The sequence below is a fragment of the Gracilinanus agilis genome, chromosome 3 (assembly GCF_016433145.1).
Source record: "Gracilinanus agilis isolate LMUSP501 chromosome 3, AgileGrace, whole genome shotgun sequence".
Taxonomy (NCBI): Eukaryota; Metazoa; Chordata; class Mammalia; order Didelphimorphia; family Didelphidae; genus Gracilinanus; species Gracilinanus agilis.
Window position 1 is genome coordinate 256,077,190 of NC_058132.1, and position 13,070 is coordinate 256,090,259.

Consider the following 13,070-nt stretch of genomic DNA (forward strand, 5'->3'; position numbering starts at 1 on the left):
GATTCATTAGTAATGGCAAGCATTTCTATTTGAGAAACAGAAAACTGTTAGGTTTAGACATTCCTGTCTGTGGCTTTTCTCAGTCTGTTTTATTGCTTTACTGAATTGTGAGATAAAACTAACACATTCTGGTCCCTAATCTCTTGTGCCTATTTTTTTTTTCTGATCTAAAAATCCCTACCAGAGCCGTAAGTAGCCCCATCAAGTTTGTAATAACGCTGACCTGAGCCAGTAAAAACTGCACTCAGCTAGCATGTTCTCTAAGATGGCTTTCCATCCACACAACATTACATGCATTCTCCTCTGGAGCTAGCAAAAAAAAAATAAGCTGGCTTTGGCAGTCGATCATGGATGGCTCTAATGCGATGAATCCATTTTTCATGGACTTTACTTGGCAAACGTCTTCTCTACAGTTTGCAAGCCTGGAAAGTTTCTTTTTTCCCTTTTTTTGGTTGGCAGGGGCAGGAGGAATGTAAACGCTACTGAAAAGAATTTGTATTTGGAATTAGAAGACTGGGTTAAAATCTTCCTTCAGACACTGTCAGTCTCTCCAAGCCCTGGTGTTCTTATCTGTGTGATGGTGATAAAATGTTAATGCTGCCTTCCTCAGAGTTTTACAAACAAAAGCATAAAGATAAGAAGTGATTAAATGAAATCTAAGGCCTAATTCTATGATTTGAGTACTCCATACCTTTCCTCAAGAATGATGTTAGGCCCACTCAATTCAGAGAAATGGGAAGTAGACTCATCTGGTCCTTTTGTTGTACTCTAACCCTGAGGAGATGCTTTATGTACCTTTGAAGTGCAGAAGGCCAAGTGCAGGAAGATAGCTGATTTAGTAAAACCTCAATCATTAATAAATATTCTATACATTTGTAAGAAAATTTAGAAATCATCTCATATAGAACACAATGGGTTTTTTTTTATCCAAAATAATCAATTTCTCTTTAAAAGCATTTTTGAGTTCACAAGTATTTTCCCAAAACCCATTTTGTTGTTGATATTGTCATTTTGTTGTCTGACTCATGTTATTGCGGTCTGCCTTTTCATGACCTCATTTTTTTTTGTTTTTGTTTTTGTTTTGGTAAAGATACTAGAGTGGCTTGCCATTTCCTTCTCTAGCTCATTTTATAGGATGAGGACAGACAGGCAAATAGGTAATAAGTACCTGAGACCAGATTTGAACCCAGTAAGATGACTTTGAGCCTCACACCCTATCTACTGTGCTACATAGCTGCCAGAAACCTATTTCTAGAATCCAAAATTAAGACCATTTATTATATTGAATTAAAACTCATGCTATTTTTAGAATAAATACTGAGTTACAGGTTCCAAGTCAGAAGAGCAGTAAGGGCTAGGCATCTAGGGTTAAATGACTTTCCCAGAGTCACACAGCTAGGAAGCATCTAAGGTCAAATTTGAACCCAGGATCTCCTGTCTGTAGGCCTGACATTCTATTTACTGGGCCACCTAGCTGCCTTCCCCCAACTCAGATTATTTTAAAAATCTTCCCCATTGGGGGAAGCTGGGTAGCTCAGTGGATTGAGAGCCAAGCCTAGAGACAGGAGGTCCTAGGTTCAAATCTGGCCTCAGACACTTCCTAGCTGTGTGACCCTGGGCGAGTCACTTGACCCCCATTGCCTAGCCCTTACCACTCTTCTGCCTTGGAGCCAATACAAAGTACAGAAGGTAAGGGTTTAAAAAAATCTTCCCCATTTATGGAAAAGGTTTGAACCATAGAGTCCTTAAGAAACCTCTGTGCTTCTAATTTATTACTTTCTTCCTCAAACCTAGTATTGATAAAGATGAATCTGTAGAGGATGGTTGTTCTCTATTTTGGTCAGGAAGAAAGTGCTGACTTTTAAAGATGTTCTTGAATTGAATCAAGGGAAACAACATGAATTTGCTAAACTTCAAACTGAATTGTATCCAATTTTTTTTTTTACTCAATTATAAACCAAAAAATCTTTAGTGAAATAGTTTCTACTTTAACCAACCTATCTATTTTCTGAAATTACTGAGTCAGAATTTGATTAAATTCTCTAAATTAAACTACAGGAATACCTCAGAAATATTGTGGGTTCAATTCCAGACCACTGCAATAAAGCAAATATTATAATAAACTGAGTCATATGAATTTAGTTTTCCTGAATGTATTAGTTTTATTTACATATTAATATAGCCTATTAATTGTGCAATAATATTATATCTAATAATGTATATAACTTAGTTAAATATACTTTATTACTAATAGATGCTAACCATCATCTGAATCTTCAGCAAATTTCAATTTTTTGTTGGTGGAGGAAGGTCTTGCCTCCATGGTGATGGCTGCTAATTGATCAGGGTGGTTGCTGAAGGTTGGAGTGATTGGGGCAATTTCTTAAAATAAGGTAATACTGAAGTTTGCAGCACTGATTGGCTCTTCCTTTCACTTGAATATTTAGAGGCAACAATAGGGTTATTGGGCCTAATTTCAATATTATCAAGTGTCTGGGTATAGGGAGGCCTGAGGAGAGGGAGAAGAAACAGCCAGCTGAGGCAGTCGGAACAAACACATTTATCGATTATTTTTTCCCTCTTATACAGGTGTAGTTTGTGGCACTCCAAAACAATTACAATACTAATATCAAAATTCATTGATCATAGATCACTGTTACACATTTATAAACAATGAAAGAGTCTGAAATATTTCTAGAATTCCTGAAATAGGACATAGAGACATGATTTGAGCACATGCTATTGGAAAAACGGCACCAATAGACTTGCTCAATGCAGTGTTGCCACAAAGCTTTAATTTGTAAAAAATGCAATACCTGCTAAATGCAATAAGGTGAAGCACAATAAAATGAGGTATGTCTGTATATCATTCAGTTTGAGTCCTCCTTTTAACAAAGCTCGGTTATCTTAAGAGTCTAATGGCAGGTTGTATCCATAACTGTCCCTGTGGAAAATATGATGCTAAATGATCCTCCTTCTAGCAAGTCAGCCTCAGCTGGGAAGACAGGTGCAGATGCTCCTGGTGACTCTGATGCCAGTGAGGGATTTGAAGGCTCTCCTAACAATCAGCAGCATGCATATTAGTTATAACTCTGAGCCCATGACAGCTGCAATATTTCATATGCAAACAATTTACAATCACGAATGGGGCAGTATTCCAACACAGAAAGTTTTCAGGTAAATACTTTTACTTCTCTTTTCATGGAGAAATATATACAAATATATTTCACCATGAAATATATAACACAAAATATTTTTCTCCTAAAAAATAGAACTGACTCTTCTTCAAGACAATTAGAACCCCCTCACAAGAATTATTCAAGCACAGGTGGAATGACTATCTCTCAGCAAAGGGGATGCCAATGGGAAGTTGGACAAAAGAGCCTCCAAGGTCTCCTTTTCTAAATCTAAGAGTCCATATTTTCAACATGCCACATCCATTTGTTCCTTAATCAAAATTTTAGGGAGCCTGAAAATTTATTTTAGCCTAAAGAGATAAAAATATTTTTTTCTTCTATTGGTTTATTGACTTTATATTTTTTCTCATTATAAAGATATTTTACCAATTACATGTACTAACAAATTTTCATATAAATTTTCTGAAGTTATATGACCCAAATTTTCTCTCTCCCTCCCTTCTCTCCCCCTTCTCAGAGTTGGCAAATAATTCAATCTGGGTTATACATGCAATATGTATATGCAAGAAATATTTCCATATTGTTCATTTTTGTAAAAGAATTACGTAAAAACAAAGTCCTTAAATAAGAACCCAAATGAACTAAAGTGAAAAATCATATGCCTTTATCTGAATTCTGACTCAAATAGTTCTCTTTCTGTGAATGTATAGGAATAGCATTCTTTGTCATAAGTTCCTCAGAATTGTCCTGTATCATTATATTGCCGAGAGTAGTTAAGTATATTACAATTGATCATTCTACAATATTGCTGCTACTGTATACAATGTTCTCCTGGTTCTCCTTATTTCACTGTGCATCTGTTCACATAGATCTTTCCCTCTCTCTGAAATAATCCTGCTCATAATTTTTACAGTACAATAGTATTCCATCACCATCATATATGACAGTTACTTCAGCCATTCTCTAATTCGGTGATGGGCAAACTTTTTAAAGAGGGGGCCAAAGGAAAGGAAATGCTCATCTGTCAGTCTTTTTCTAAGGCAACTCTTTCAAAGTTTCATTGTATTGTATCCTACTCATTGTATTAGTCAGATTAGGAATAATGTCCCGGGGCTGGATAGAACATTTCAGGGGGTCACATCTGGCCCATGGGCCATAGTTTTCCCATCACTACCCTAATTGATGGACATCCCTTCAACTTCCAATTCTTTCAGACCACAAAAAGAGCAATTATAAATAATTTTGTACAAGTGTTTTAATGACTTTATTGCTTAAAATATTTCCCTTTATTAGGAAAAGGGAAAATAACATAAGAGAAGAAATGAGAAGATAAATGCAATAAAACAAACAAAAAGTAAGAACTATGTATTATAATTCCATTATTAGTAAAAATTTTTTCAAATTAATTCTAAGAGGGTTTTTCTAAAGATTCCTTGATACACTTTTATGGTAGTATAGAGTTAAATTCACATAATTTTAAAAGGATGAATATGGAGGGAACATGCTAGGAACTCTGCTTAACTGAAAGTCTAGGTGTGGATTAAGAATGTTTAATTTAATATTAATCAATAGTGGACAACAAAAAATCCTTCCAACTAATACCCTTCATGGCACTTGTAGTCTCTGAACTGATACCCTTGGTTTGGGAGAAGTTTCATTAATAGGGGAAAATGCAGGAGTTTAAACATGGAATTAAGGACTAAAAGAAGAATGGATACAGTTATCTGAAACACAGGGCTCTTTTTATGAATTGAGAGAAATCATAATCAGACTTCAGTTGGTGCTATCTCATACTGGTCAGGTGTTCATGGTTGTTTGCATTTGTTTGATAGTCCATCAGGGCAAACAGAATATTTAGCAGAAATGCTTTCCTTTTCTACCTATGATTTTTTTCCCCAAATTTCACATTTTATTTTAATCTTGGAGATGTGCCCCAAGATAGCATAATTAAAGCAGTTGGAACTTTCTATTTAAAAAAATCCCCCTTAGGAGTGCTGATGATTTTTTCCCTTTCTCCTTTTTTTTTTTTGCTTACCCTCTAGACATAATCCCTTCTGCTGTTCCTAATCCTGTGGTCAGTCTTTAATAGCATTTAGCTCAAATATGTCACAGCATAAGAAAGAATATTAGGGAAAGCATGATTTCTAATATATTTGGAAAAGGGACAAGAAGACTCATATGAATAAAAACATCCAACTTTAATCCCCTTCTGTGTTCAGGCTGTTTATCAAAAACACCTACTAGATTCCTGATACTGTACAAATAGTACTGCCCAGCCTTTCCTAACATCCCACTCTGATGTCTCATATTGATAAATACAAAACCTTGGATTCTCAAAAGTTACAAAATTACATTAAAATTCTAATAGACTCTTGGAAATCTTTGAGTATAGGCAGTTGTAGACTAGTTTTTGAATTGTGAAGTTGTTGAAATCTAAATTGATGGAGAGTTACCCATTTGACAAAGTTATAGGTACCTATTGTACCAAGAGTGCTGTCTTTACTCTGAAGGACAAAACTTGGATCAGTTGCCAACCCTCTCCTTATGGAATATACTGTTTGGTAGGTGGAAACACCAACAAGGATTCTGATGCCATACAATATTACATACAAAATGCATTATAATTCAGTACTTCAATGTTTCAATCATGTGGATATTTCACCCATTACTGAAGAAGTGGCTAATGTGAACACTTTTTTAAAATCACATTAATTTCTTGTCTGTGTGCTCCTAAAAGTTCTCCTTGAAGGCTTTACTTAATATTTTAGAACTCTCCCTCTAGATTTTCTAGCATTTCATGGGTACCCATGTAGCAACAAGCCCATCCTTCTATTTGTTATCCTCTCTGTCACTATATGACCAGCCTATCTCTTTTTCCTTTTCCTTTGATTTGACTTTTTAGGTCAATTACACACAAGTAGGGATAAGAATAGAGACTGGACTTATGATTTCATTGATATAGGGCACTCCTAAATAAGGAAACTCCCTTTACCAATGGGTACTTTCTCTGCAATTTAACACAGTGCCTTGAACAAAGTAAGTTCTTAATAAGTGACTGTAAATTTTTTGTTAATTTATGGTTTTTAGGGAGTTTCTAGAGCACAAAAGTTATTCAATATTTGTCAGAGATAGATAGGTCTTAAACCTAGTTTTACTGGTTCCAAGATCAGCTTCCTATTCATTATACCATGCTGAACACACAAAAAAAATTGGTCATACATTGTAGGATGCCTATTTCCATGATGTTTCTATTGTTCCTTGGGTCATCTATAATTCTGACTTCTCAGGAAATGGGATGTTCCAGTCATATAGCACATAGAATATAAGGATTAAGAAGATGTATATCTGAAAGTTCTATACAGTTTTCCAAATTCAGCCCAGCTGGCTAAATTTTAATTCTGCATTGAGATTATTGTACATTTTCATTGCTTGTCCAAAATATATGTGTGCTACCCATTAAATTACAAAGCATAATTATGGTAATATAGAATTTTCATTTATATTTTTATTTTTTCTGTGTGGATTCTTAGATTGATTTCTTTTGAGTGGCTGTGGATCACATTAAGAAGGCTGAGCAAAATATGGTGTTTAATATTTTCAGTATAAATCTTTCCACAAATTAGAGCATCTGGGAGAAGTGTCCTCAAGTTAAATATATTAGATTTACAAAACAAAGTCTATTGGCCTTGTGGCTAAAATAAAAAAAATAGATTTAAAAAAGTTTGCAAGCAAAGTAGAAAAACTATCTTTTGATAGTTATTATGAGTACAGAGAAGATCTTGGCTCAAATTCAAAGGACAGTAAAGTAAAAATACCTACCTCAAAAACAGCAAAGAAATACTATAAATTACCACAAGCTAAAAAAAGGACTATTGGAAGAGTTTTTTATTAAAGACCTCAAAAACTAAATGAGAGAGGTTGAGGAAAACTTAGGGGAAAAAAAGAGTAGTGTCGAAAATCAAGAAAATTATGAAAGAAAAATCACTGAAATGGAAAAAGACATGCAGAAACTCAAAAATAAAATAATGAAATAAGAACTAGAATTGGACCAGGGAAAGCTAACAATTCCTTAAGACATCAAGAAGTACTAAAGCAAATTCAAAAGAAGAGAATATGAAATATTTTATCACAAAAACAACTGACCTGGAAAATAGAACAGGGAGATACAATATAAGAATAGTTATATTGTTAGAAAGTTATGATTAAAAGAAAGAGTTTAGACACCATACTCCAAGAAATCAAGGAAAACTGTCCAGAAATTCTAGGAAAGAGGGTAAGATAGAAATCAAAAGACTCCTTTGACCACCACTTCAAAGACACCTAAAGATGAAAATGCATCGGGACATTATTGCTAAGTTTCATAGTTCCCAAATTAAGGAGAAAAATATTATGAGCAGCAAGAGAAAATACTACATACTAGGAAGCTATAGTCACAATAACACAAGACTTAAATTCTATAAAATACAGGGTATGGAACACAGTATTTTGTAGCACAAAAGAACTGGCCTTCCAACCAAGACAATATAGCCAGAAAAGATGAGCATAATTACAATTATATGGATATTTGTTGAACTAAAGGAGATTCAAATATTCCTGGAGAAAAACCTAGAACTCAGTATAAAATTTGATACATAAGAAAGATAAAAAGGTAATGATGAAAGATGAATCTTAAGCAACCCAAAAGGTTAAATTGTTTGATTCTTGTATGGAAAATGCATCTATGGCCTCCAGAAATGGCATCATTACATGGGTATTTTGAAGGGGCATGTATGGATGGAAGACTCAAAGACAAGGTGAATATAATGGAATGAGTCAAAATGGTAGTGAGCAGATCAGGAGGAAGTATGGTGGAACAACTATTTTATATGGAAAAGGAATGAGATGAGGAATGAGTGGAAGAGAAGAGGAGGGACGTTTTCATTAGAACCCTACTTTCATCAGACCTAGGATAAGGAAAGAACAATTTACATAATTAGAAACCTGAAAATCTCAACATAGAGAGAAGTAGGAGGGGAGAAAGATGGGATAAGGGAGGGTCTGAGAGAGTTCCGCTGGGGGATTAAGGGACTAAGAGAAAGAAGGGTAAGCCAAGAGAAAGGAGGGCAAGGGAATAAGGAAAGAGAGGAAACTAGAGGGAAATACATATCAAGAGGTAGTGAGGTAAGATGAGGGGATAAGTGAGGAACTTTTAGGACAAGAAAGGCAGGGTATTTTAAAAGTCAAATTTATATCAGGAAATGGGGGGGGCAGTTTTGGAGTGATAAGGAAGTGATTTTTTGGAAAGGAGGATAATATAAGAATGAAAAGGTAAGGGGGAAGAGACAAGGGAGGGAATTTTGGAAAAGTGGGCCAATTTGTAATTAGAAGGGCAAAGGGTAAGGATAAGGAAGAATTTGTAGGAAGCAGTATGAATTTGAAAGGTATCGGTCAAAGGAAATTGGACATCTTAGTAGGGATGTGGCAGAAAGAAAGGAAACGGGGGACAAACAATTAAGGAGGAATGTAGTGGATGAATCCACCCATGTAAATAAAATGAATAGCAGAAAGAATAAAAACCCAGTTCTTGACAATGTATTATTTACAAGAAACACACTGAAAATGAGAGGCACACAAAAGACTGAAGGTAAGGGACTAGAACGGAATATACTATGCCTTTGTTGATCCAGAGAAGACAGAGGTAGCAGTCATTATCTCCAACAGAGTTGGAGCTAAAATGGATACAATTGGAAGGGATAAGCGGTGGAACTATATTAAATTGGGACAGGGATTATTATGAATAATGACCATTATCAATATTAGGCCTGTATGTACCAAGTATTATAGCATAAAGAAAAAACTAAATGAGTGGCAGATAGAAATAGATAACAAGATAAAATAGTGGGGGAATGTTCACTTTCTCCTCTCAGAACTAGATAAATCTAATCAAAAATTAAATAATTAAGAAGTTAAGGAGATCAATAGAATCTCATATAAATTAAATATGATAGATATCTGGAGACCCCTCACATAGCTGCATGAGGCTAGCAGTAGATCTAACCCTGAGCATACACATAATCCAAATATGGTTTCTTGTGGGACAACAATGGTTTATAGAGGATATATATACTTCAGAGTTTTACTTCAACACTTATCATATTATGGAGATAATATGGCATCTCTGAGGGATTGTGGCACTGGAACAAAAGTTCCACTGCATATGACCAAGCTGGAAAGACTTGATTTTGGAAAAAAGTATTGTCTTGACAATAGATTGTTTCTGATGCCTAAGGACCAATCTAGCTAAATATGGTCCTGGTAATGTATGTTATCTGAGAACCAGAGTGGTTAAAATGATCAAATTAAACACTGATAGAAACATGGAGAAATAAGCCTAATAATATATTTCTAGAGTACTCGTGAATTTTTTTTTTAAACAAGATGGGAATATATATTAAGATCTATAAAGATGTTCCTACTCAATAACCTAAGAATCCCATTGCTAAGATTAGGCCTTACAGGAATTATTGAGAGGGTAAAGAAGTTGTATATTAATGAAAATATTCATGGAATGTTTGTTTGCAATGACAAAATAATTGGAAATAGCGCAAATGCAATTATTGGTAGAAATGGCTGAATAGATTGTGATATTTGAATTCTCAGGTTTGTTTTACCTCTTATACTTGTTACAGACCATCTTCTGATTTTATGTTATTAGAAATGACATATACTGGAAATATAAAGAAATAATGGAAATAAATGAAGATATGAAAAGAGGAGAGAAAAAAGAGAGAATAAGTATAATACATATTATGATTATATTAAAAAATAATAACCACAAAATCAAGAGAAAAATGTATCTAATTAAAACAAATCCAAAGTGGACTCAAAAGTAGAGGATGTTTATATTAACACATATACACTGTATAATTGTCAAAGGGATTATATAATTTCCATAAAATAAAAAAATATTTTGAAAAAGAAACATTTCAGAATAGAGAGCTCAATAACTCTTTGAATCTAAAAGATGAATTGTTTGAAGAAGGTACAATGAAGATGCCTGAAGAAACATCCACAGCATCAGAAGATCTAACATAAACTTTGGAGTATAACTGATTGAACTTTGGGGGTTGAACACAAGTATTTTGAATGTAAACTTGTATGCCACAGGGGATTGCCCCCAATTGACTTTTTGTCAATGCACCTAGCAAACATTGGTTTGCTCTCTCACACTCTCTCTCTGTCTTTCTCTATCTCTTTAATTTCCCTCTTATATCTAACTTTTGTAGTTTAAAATGATCCTTTGGGGGTGACAAGTTTCCCAAAGGATCACAGGGGGGATTGTGAAAGTGAAATTCTTTATTATCTATCCTGAGTTAACACTAACTTAAGTACCTCACTAGAGACTGAAGACAGGATTAATACTACTCTGTTGACCTTTTAAATTGAATCAACAAAAGACTGAATTAAGCACTACTTAGTGCTAGGTGAGAAGCCAGCAAGATACTTGGAGAGCTTTTTTTTTAACTCAATCAGTCAGAAACTTGTGAATTCTTTTAAGAATTCACACAAGAATTCACACCCTCAGAAACTGTTCAACCAGGAAACTGGGAATCTTTTTGATGAGAAATTGACCTTCAGAAGGTGAGAAGTCAATCCCACACACAGTCCCCCCTGGGCAGTGCTAGACAATTTGGAAACTGTGACTGGCCCCTGTAAAGAGGGGAGGAGACAAGAAGTCACAATAAAAGCAAACCTGAACTCCCTAAGAGGAAATGGTCTTTGAGAAGATAGTCTGAAGAGATTGTCTTGTGGAGATAGTCTTCTGACTGGGAAGAGTCTTTGAGGGAGCTTCACTGGAGACTGTGATTTGGATCAATGGGCTTGGAGTTCAGCTTCAATATAGACTCTGACTCTGGACTACTTTGTTGGGTGAGTGAAAGGCTGACTCCATTCCTAGTTTCCTAAGAGACTAGCTTCCATCTTGGAGGAGGTCTCCTGATCATTCACTATTACCAGCCCTCCTGGTTGAGGACTAGTATAGGTATTTTTTAAACCTCTTTCACATTTCTGTACTTTACTGTTTCCCCTCTATTTTGGTAAATAAACTTCTGACTTGAGATAAAATAATTTTGGTGACCATGTTATTTCATATAATTTAAGTCCAATCATTTAATTTAACCTTTACAACACACACATATATATGTAATTCACATATTTAAAAAAATAAGTGTACTGGGTAGTTCATAAAAACTCATGGAATCAATAGATGTATACTTACCACTGAGTTGCTGATGGCAGTGTGGAGTTATTAAAAAAAACTCCAAACAAATGAAGAAACAAACAAACAAACCCATGGAGAACCAAAACCAAAACAAACTCAAAACAAAAAACCCTGTCTTCAATTTTGATCCTATTTTAAGGTTTATGTAATCCTTTAAAAGAGACAGATAGAGAAATCAATATTGTCCACATTTTATAGAAGAAAGCACTTGGAACACAGGAACAATTTAATTTTTGTCTTCTTCTTTATAGGCTATAATAGAGTATTTTGTCTATGACATATTCTTGGTAAATTTTGAACTATAGATGAGGCCCTGAGAGGTTGTTAACTTGCCCAGGATTATTTAAATACCAAAGGTAGGGTTTAAACTTTAGTCTTCTGATTTCAAGACCAGTACTCAGAATTAGAAGACATTCTCTGACTCAAGAACTGCCTCTAGAGATATAATTATAAGGCAAGAAATAAACACAAGTAAGGTGGTCAAAACATTTCAGTCAGTGAGTCTGTAGAAGCTTAACATGAGTGGTAGCAAATTGTTTCTCTTTGGCTGGATTTTCTTTGATCCACTGTATTTGCTTCCAAGTCTGCTCTGTGACTTCCTATTATGCCATTGAGAGTTTCTAGACAGTTTCTCAGATTTGTTTTGTATCTGATACTTGTTATACACCATCTTCTGAGAACTTTTGTTTTTAAGGAACAGCCATGATGAATCATGGACTCTGCACCATGGTAGTGGGGTGGGGTGGTGCAACAGTGGCTCCATTCATTAGGTTTAAAAGAAATCACCTTCCAACAAAAGATGTATGACTGTGTATGTATGTATGTATGCATGAGTACACACATGAACAGAAATAAGTCAAAATAAGGATTGCAATTCTTAGAAAAATATTTGTAAAGATGCATAGCAAAGGAGATGGAGAAAATATGGCTTGAATAAGAATACCAACAAAGTTATTTCTGCTTAGTTCTGTTTACATGTTACCACACATAACCATAAAATATATCTTACCAAACTAATTATGATTCATAGTATTATAACTCCTGTAATTTTCAGTCCTTGACATCCCAAGAAAGACTAAGCCCTTATAATGGGGAAAAGGCTGAATCTGAAGTCAGAGGACTTGGGTAAAATTCTGCTAATTACCTAAGAAATTTTCAGAAATTCACTAATCTACTCTGAGATTCAGTTTCCTATCTGTGATATGAAATTGCAGTCGACAAGTATTTATTAAAAGCTCAGTGTGTGCTAGATACTGGGCCAAGTGCTTCAGACAGAAAGGCAAAGAACAGTCTCAGGAATCTTTCATTCTAATGGAGAGAGACAGTATATAAATAACTAGGTAAATGCAAGGTATATACAGAACAGATAGGAAGTAGTCTTAGAGGAGAAACCATTAGTACTTAAGAGGACAGAGAATAGCCTCAGGTGGAAGATGGGATCTGAGCTGAAGAGAACCAGGGAAATTGAAAGACAGAATAAGGAGGAAAAGCATTCCAGGTATGACAGAGAGAATTTTAGCATGTAAGGAACAGCAAATTACCCAATGTAGCTGCATTGTAGGGCGTGAGAAAAGGAGCAAAGGATAGAAGACCTAGAAAAGAAAAGACCAAGTTTTATAAGGTTTTGAATGCCAAATAAAGAAATTTATAATTGATCCTGAAAAAATAGTTAA